The following is a 9457-nucleotide window of genomic DNA, read 5'->3' as shown; positions in this document are numbered from 1 at the left end:
GAATCTAAGAATCTAAAATTACCAATAACTAAACAATTCAAAAGGAATGCATAGAAATTAAATTGCAATTGTAAAAGACAATTAATTAAACACTTGAAATGCAAGTTTCACCCGTTTCCGATTTGGTAATAGATATTCATCTAATTTCCTCTTCTCTCAATCACTTTCCCATTCCTAGAGATCATAACCAGGTAATATAACATTCAAGGCTGCAATTTCAGTATAATCCAAATTACTCAACAGATTGTATAACAAATTCAAGCAATACTAGTTCAAGCATCAGTTGTGCCTTCACGTCTACAACTGATCAAAACGTACAACAGAGAATTTGCAGGGAATTATTAAAATCCTGTTACTAGGTCAAGCATCAATTGTGCCTTCATGTCTACAACTAATCAAAACTAAGAACAAAGAATTTTAATATTTTCTAAATATAAAGTAAAATACAACTCATTAAGTTAAACATTAATGAAACCTAAGGTGTAGTCCCAAGAGGGGGGGGGGGGTGTAATTGGGTTATTTAAAAATTATCCTTAGAATCTTTTTACAACTTCTAGACTTTTTACAATCCTTTAAAAATTTCTTTTGTTCTTATTGACTAGGCAATCCACACAAACTCTTACTTCCTCTATTCAATCCGTAAACACAACATACATAACCAATTGAAGCCAAACAAACACCATACAAGTAATTAGCTTTGCAATATTCAACAGCCCCGTATATGAATGTGCAAATCATGTAGTTGGCCTTTAAAGATTAAAATAACATTCAATATCTTTTTCAAAATTAGAATTTAAATAAACCTTCAACTAATAGGTTTTGGGTTGTTAACCAATCAACGTACTCCCTTACGGTTTTCGCAAACTATTGATTAACCAACGTACTCCCTTTCGGTTTCCGCAAGCCCAAGAACAAATTAGGCATAGATTTATTTAATTTCCAATGTCCGTTATTTTTAAAAGAAATTACAACATCCACACAGTTTATATCTTTGCTAAAATTTAAAAGAGAGTAAGGGAATGAGAATGACACTGCTGTTTTTAGGAGGTTCAACTTACCCCAGCCTACGTCCTCGCCTTAGGTCAACCACCTAAGGATTTCACTATACCTTGTTCCTTCTGAGTGGAACAAAAAAACTTACAATAATCACCCTCTTTTCAAGAAGAGAAACCTCTCCAAGCAACAACCTATGCTTGGTTCAACGATCCAACAAACCTTTGAACCGTCAAAGATCAAGTAGAAACAAATGGATATCTACGTACAAAAACACTATCAAACACAGAGCAATTTGTACAAGTTAAATTCCAAATCGTACTTCAAAACCAAAATTAAATAGAAAGTGTGAAGCTTAAGGTTTAGAAGTAAATAGAAAATGTGAAGCTTAAGGTTTAGAAGTCACTAATGGTTCTTAAAAGATTGTAGATGCAACTTAGAAGCAAACCCTTGTTTTTCAATCCAGCAATTTCGTAGAGTTTTCCCCCCAGCAAAAAGATGTGAGCAAGAAAAAAGCTTTAGGAGAGTTTTCACATAGAAATCGTGTATTGCTTGCTTGTATATTGCTTGTATGCTTGTATTTTTTTTTTATTGAACAAAAGAGGTATTTATAAACCTTTTTGAAGAAAAGTTTCCTCATTTAATACAGATCATTTAGGTAACTTTTCAAAAAATATTAATTCAGAGAATCAATTTTGAAAAATTTCTCGCAAGTTTGAAATTTGAAATTCCCCGCAGAGTCAGTCGACTGACCCACTCGACTGGGTCAATTTTTGCACTAGTCAGTCGGCTGGATAGGCGGCTGACACCATTCTGTCTCTCAAAAATTAATTCTGGTAAATTGTCAGTCGACTGATTGAACCACGTTCAAAATAGTCAGTTAGTTGGGCACTGTCAGTCGGCTGGGCGTTTTCAATTCATTTAAGTCAGTCGACTGAATAGTTAACTTTACTAAATTTTCCTATCAGTTAGTTGACTGAACCACGTTCAAAACTGGTCAGTCGGTTGGGTACTGTCAGTCGGCTGAGTATTTTTAGTTCAACGAGTCAGTCGGCTGGGCAAACCTCTTTTTCAAATATTTTCCATTTTTTGATTTCTTTAAAATCTATTTTACTTGAAAATTTTAATTGAAACTTTTCAAAAACATTTTCAAGAGTTTTTCAAGTGCTGGTCTCTAAGTCTTTGTATCTTAAGGAACTTTACATATCTAAATATAAATGATTTTGAAGTACTTACAAATATCCTTCTAAGCATGGTCTCCTTAAACACTAAGTCTTGCAGCCGCTTGAAGTTCACTTTTGATTTCAAGATCTGCTTGACTTTTAAGTTCTTTATTTGTCGTTCATTACTTTAATATATTGAGAGGCTTTCACTTGATTAACATTGATCTTCAACTTACTTTCATGATTAACCGTGAGTGTCCTTTTACTTAGACCTGAAATAAAACCACTCAACAACACATGTTAAAACATCCTTCATTTTGTTATCATCAAAACAAGATTGAAAAACTCAGTAAGGCCAACAATTAAAGTACCAAAAAAAAATGAGGAAATCCAACCCAAAACGGTCCTGGGTTCCTCCTTGAATCGTAAGATAAAATTTAGCTTAACATGGTTGTAATCCGAAATTTTAGGAACAAAATAAACCAAAAACAAATCATTGAAAGCAATAAAAATAAAAGACAATAAAAATAAAGGAACAAAGATAAAGGAACATAGGGAGCGAGGAAGAATATTATATAGAATATGCTTAGGTATCAGTATTGTATTTCAGGTATACCCCTAGTACCCTTGGGTCCAGGTTGATTATGATCTGACAGGGTTATTATATAGAATATTATTATGAAAATATATATATATATATATATATATATATATATATATATATGTGGTAAAATAAGCAGGTCGCTACAAACGGTATCATGCCAAGTTTAAAATTGAAATTATGAGTATTCAAAGGTATAATGATGCATGATGGAGTGGTGGTCCTAACAGGGTGCAAATATTCTCTAAGTGTTCTATTTGGATTACCCTCTGCATGCTTACATTCCCAGCCATGAAGCTACAAATTTCAGATGAATGTTCAGATGCTAAATCAAGTGATATCAATCCTAACTCAAATGATAAATTGCAACTATCAAAATCAGAATCCACAATGTATTGATTTCAAACTAAACGACCAGACATAAATGGTAACAAAAATCATACGAGATGGAAAAAAAATCAAAAACTAAAAACTAAAAAGAAAAGAAAAAGAACAACAGAATGCAAAAGGGTTAGATGTCACCAAATCTGTGAAGAGGTTCACAGTATTAACACTCTGACTTCTTCATCAAACAAATAATGGCTCATAAAATGCCAATTGTGCCTAGCAATGTTGCCAAAAACTTGATCAACTAATTTTATTGATTTCCAAACACAGAAGTTGTCAAAGTAATATACAAAGGTGAGTCCCAGGATTGAATTCATGAGGACAATGGGAAATATGCAAGCATTAATGTTTCAATTATAACCCAAGAATTCAAATTATTGCTTATGGTGACATGAATTCCTAAAATGAATAATTAACTAACATGTTGAAACAATAATCAGGAAAACGAAAGATAAAAATAATGAGGCTCACGCACAAGTAGGATCTAGAAATGATGATGAATCTAAGAATTTAAAATTACCAATAACTAAACAATTCAAAAGGATTGCATAGAAATCAAATTGCAATTGTAAAAGACAATTAATTAAACACTTGAGATGCAAGTTTCGCCCGTTTCCGATTTGGTAATGGATATTCATCTAATTTTCTCTTCTCTCAATCACTTTCCCATTCCTGGAGATCATGATCGGAAAATATAACTTTCAAGCCCGCAATTTCAGTATAATCCAAATTACTCAACAAATTGTATAACAAATTCAAGTAATACTAGTTCAAGCATCAGTTGTGCCTTCACGTCTACAACTGATCAAAACGTACAATAGAGAATTTGCAGGGAATTATTAAAATCTTGTTACTAGGTCAAGCATTAATTGTGCCTTCACGATTACAACTAATCAAAACTCAGAACAGAGAATTTTAATATTTTCTAATTATAAAGTAAAATACAACCCATTAAGTTAAACATTAAAGTTCCAGGGAAAATGAGGAAACCCAACCCAAAACGGTCATGGGTTCCTCCTTGAATCTTAAGATAAAATTTAGCTTAACATGGTTGTAATTTTAGGAACAAAATAAACCAAAAACAAATCGTTGAAAGCAATAAAAATAAAATACAATAAAAATAAAGGAACAAAGATTAAGGAACGGAGGGAGCGAGGAAGAAGGGAAGAGCGGTCCAGCTGGCCGAGAACCCTGTTGCTTCACGGCTATTGTCGTCCTTCCAATCTCTGTGCACAGTCGCACACTGCCTTGGCCAAATTCATACTCCATTTTTTGGCCTTCCTTACTCTGTATTGCTGCTACATGACCCTCAAATTATGCATGGCCAAATGGCCCATTTTTTGCATGCATTTTGTGCTCCACGACCCATTCCTCTGCAAGTATATTTTTTTTTATCTTCTTTTTATTTTGTGCTAACCTAATTTAATTCTCTTTTATTTTCCTTTTATTTCTAATAATACCCTGTAATAATTAAATTTAAGGGCTAAAGTGGAATAAAGATACTAATGTTATAAATTAAGCTCCATTTAAATCACTCCTTTGTATGGTTGAAGAGTCTTCTTCCACCACAACCCCCATTGCACGTGCATGCTTTGTGAGGACTTTCAGAGTGCCTCTTAATAAGAAAGCCAAGGGAAACAATCTTTTTGTCCAAGAAGTTTCTAAGAAATCCCTAAGGCCCAATATAGAAGCGTGCACAAGGGATCTCTTTACTAAGGAGCTAGAGGGCTCCACATGTGTAATGTCTTTACCTTACAAAAGATTTTTTAAGATGTTTCCTTTTATTTTATTTTTTTCTCAACCCCACTTGCCATAAAAAACCATTAATACTCAAAAGAACAAATAAAATATATAAAAGTTACCTTTACCTTTATAACATGTCAACGTCTACTAGCACAACATCTTGGCTAAACTCATAGATAACAAAAGGCATGTGACTTCTGTAAATGATGCAATAAATTTGTCGTATAATTCAAGGAATGTGAGCATTTCAAAGATTTATGTATCAACCAACTTTTCTTTTTTTAATAATACAACCTCATTTTTTTTTTTTATGGATGAATATAATAAAATGTTTTATTTCAAATTATTATCGAGAACAATGACATATTATCCCACTATTAATTTATCAATTGGTGATTTCGCCTATGAATAATTTTTTATTAAAATATACCAAAAATGTAAAATATATTAATAAATATTTATTAATATACGAAGTCACGGTCCTTACCCCACCTTCAATGGACAAGAGGTCCCTTTGGGCACCTATAAGCATTTGGTATGTTTAGAGAGTTAGTTCTCCTTGTTCGTGAGAGGACCATTGGATTTCCTCTTCTAGTCAAAAGGCCAAAGAAAAGAGCTCCTTTTTTTTTTTTTTTCCAAGGGTATATAATTTAGAAATATATTATTGATAAATTTTTTGCATTATAATGCTTGGTTTTATTCCTAAGAATGACGATAAAATAATTTTCTATTCTCAAAATTTACTTAAGTTGGACAAGTAATATTCACAAAAAAAATTCTTGCACATAATATTTTGACACAAAATTCAACGAATAAAATAAAATACTAAAAATATATTTTAAAAAATGGTGATTAAAAACAAATTCAATAGTAGGGATGTGCACAAAACTAGTCAAATTGACCCAACCACCCAAATGACAAACTCACAACTAGTTGGGTGGGTTGACAATGGAGTCATGGTTGGTTGCCGATCAAGCAATAGGAAAACTAACTGATTCTAGTAAGTTGAACCATGCGCTTAGAGGAGGGGCACCTACAACTTTTGAGTTTTTTTTAGGAAGGATGAAAAATGTGTGATTGAATGGGATTTCATTTGGCCAATAGCTAATTGCACATCATTTTATTCAACTTGAAACAATCCTTGGTTAATTACATACCACTCCTGGGACGTTAAATGTGTAGGGAATAAGAGTACCATACCATCAAGTAACCAACTCTTAAGGTTGACATTAGTATATATATATATAAGTACTTGAGTGATTTAATCATACTTAAGGATCATTTTGAATTACTTATAGAAAAATACTATAGGCACCCCATTTTGTCTGGTTATTGTATATTTCTAACGACCTGAAAATTCTGCTATATTTATTTTTTTATCAAATATTAAACTCTGTGTAACGCCCCGACCGGCCACGTGGGCTCAAAGTGTTAGAAAACATAAAATAAAACAAAATATTCCCTGATACCATTCACAAGAGGGTCCAACCTCGAAGAGTTCTAAGTCATTACTATTACATAAACAACATACAATAAAGCAGCGAAAAAATTTCAATCTCCAAAATATCATATCAGAGTTCTAAGTCATTACTATTACATAAATACTTCTAATGTTTCTATTACAACCCCAAAAGATAACCCGACTATAATATAGTACTTACACGAGTACTTACAAAAAAGACTCCCAAAAATACTATGCTCTAGAACCCCCTAGAACACTAGGTCCAGTTTCCTGCAGGACCTGAAATAAATTTGTATATTGGGGTGAGACACTTCTCAGTAAGGTGGATTATATTACATCAGTGTGTGACTACATGAGTTTATTCCAACAGAAAACAATAGTAGGTTTAACCGAAATGAATGACGCAGTTAAAACATTCTCAATCCTGTAGTATAGAAGATATATATATATATATATATATATATATATATATATATATAATTTCTACAAAAGATAGTGTAGCTCATTACAAGCGAGAGTTCCCGAGATTGGGGTTGGATATAGGCCCATACACTGTAAAATCCCTCGACTCGGTACTCAAAGCTGTAACTTCGCCCATTTTATTTTTAAATCATGTATATGCATATCGAACTCATCCCAGCCTAGGAACACCACATAAACACCATTTACCTCCCCTATGGTACAGGTTGTGTGGTCTGTAGAATCGATCTAGTTCTGGCGGCCCACCAGTCTAATCACTTCAATGTTACAAGCCCGCCTTGGTCATATCCCCCCCTGGATTAAACACCAGAGCCAATGACTAATCGACTCCCTTACCAATAAGGCGTAGTTGCACTGTATCACCCACTAGCAATGATATCGTGCTTCCATAGTAACCAGTTCCTTAGGTGGTTCATACATCATATATACAATTTATAATGAAAGCATAGTAACCTGTATCCATTCCAAAAATCATTTAATAAATTCCAATATTTTTCACAAACTCATTCATTCATCAGCATTAACAAGCATACACAACCCTCAGTCTTAAACCGGTATCTCGTTTTCCACAATTCCCTAAAAATAATTTGGAACTCCCGTTCCCATATTTCATACCAAATATTCCACAAGTTCAGTTCATTCACATTAACCATCTTATGTCACACTCATTTGATTGAATATGCTATAATATAATAAACGATTTGTAAAACTATGATTTACATAAAACAAGGTTTCAAGCATCTCTAACTTTTAATATAATAAGAATATATAAGTTTAAAGAAATATAGAGACCATACCCCAAAACCCTAATTTTCCACAACATCATAAAATACAGTTTAACCGGTTCAGATTTCAAAAATAACTGCTGTAAAACAAATCCCCTTACTTGGCTTACAAGAAAGCCCCATGAAAATCCCAAACTTCACGCCCTACAACGTTTGCAGTTCAAAATCCTGAAACCACAATTTCCCCAAATAAATCAACACAAACTCTAGATCAGGAACCATTAATCATTTCCTAAGCCTTCCTATAGTTCACAACAACCATAAAGCCTTAAAAACCTACTTACCCTGATTTTGGAGTAACGCCCAAAATGCTCAAATCAAAGATCAACTCCGCTAGACTTGCAGAGAATCTCCCCTATATCCTCGTAGTAACTTCCGTTTGTCAAATCCATCAACAAGCAATGCAAGAGAGAGAGAGAGAGAGAGAGAAATTATGTTTCTTAATGAAGAACAAAACAAAATATCCTATTTATAGATCCCTTGACTCGGTCAAATTCGTCAACGAATTGTGCCTTTGTCGACGAGCCTCACAAGGTCGTTCGTTGACGAAGGAAGGACCTCATCGACGAACCCTAAGCTTGATATTTTCCGAACGTTCTGGATCTCTTCGTTGACGAAACTATGAATTTCAGCGACGAACTTTAGATGGGCCTTCGTCAACGAGAACATGGAGTTCGTCAACGAAGCCTGCTGAAAGTCTCCTTTTTCCTTTCTTATTTAATTTCCTTATTTTCCTGGTTCAAACCTTTACAATCTCCCCTCCTTATAAAATTTCGTTCTTGAAATTTGCTAACTGCTTTCTATTACATCATCTAAACCATCCCTATATTGACTCTAGGAAGAGCCAACGACCACCCACATAGTAGTCCCGTCCCAAATTTATTACCCGCCCTCACTTATGGCAGAGGAATACTGTGGTTACATACACTATCTCGGGAGATTACCATATCCATACAAAACTCTCCCGAAGACTAAACGCTAGAACACTACACATATGAACTGACTCTTACTTCTCGCTCTACTCACCTGTTCAATTCTAAGCATCTTTGAATAACTGTGGGTACTTATGATGCATCTCTGACTCTAGTTCTCATGAAGCTTCCTACATTGCGTGATTATGCCACAATACCTTTACCAAAGGAATCCTCTTCATACGTAGCTTTTGCTCCCTACAATCTAGGATCTGTACTAGTGTCTCCTCATATGCTAACGTGTCCTTGAGCTCCAAAGACTCGTAACTGATCACATGCGAAGGATCCGTAACATACCTCCTAAGCATGGTTACATGGAACACGTCATAATCCTAGACAATGCGAGAGGTTACATGTACGCCACTGATCCGACTCTCTCAGGAATCTCAATGTGTCTGACGTACCTAAGGCCTAGCTTGCCCTTCTTACCAAACCTCATCACTCCCTTCCTCGGAGCAATCCTAAAAAACACGGCATCATCTATCTCGAACTCCAACTCCCGTCAGTGAGTATCCGCATAACTCTTCTGTCGACTCTGAATTATCTTTATTCTCTCCTTGATAACCTGAACCTTTTTAGTGGCCTACTGGACAAACTCCGGCCCTAAAATCTGCCGCTCACCGACCTTATCCCAATACAACGGAGGTCGGCATCTTCAACCATACAATGCTTCATACAGTGTTATCCTAATGCTATTTTGATAACTGTTGTTGTAGGCGAACTCAACTAATGACAAATATCTGATCCAACTGCCACCGAAATCCAGTACACATGCTCGTAATATATCCTTTAAGATCTGGATGGTCCTCTCTAACTGACCATCTGTCTGCAGGTGAAACGTTGTACTGAATGTGAGTTGAGATCCTAACAAT

The sequence above is a fragment of the Malania oleifera genome, chromosome 8, assembly GCF_029873635.1.
Source record: "Malania oleifera isolate guangnan ecotype guangnan chromosome 8, ASM2987363v1, whole genome shotgun sequence".
NCBI classification, from domain to species: Eukaryota; Viridiplantae; Streptophyta; class Magnoliopsida; order Santalales; family Ximeniaceae; genus Malania; species Malania oleifera.
This window is presented reverse-complemented; position numbering follows the sequence as displayed.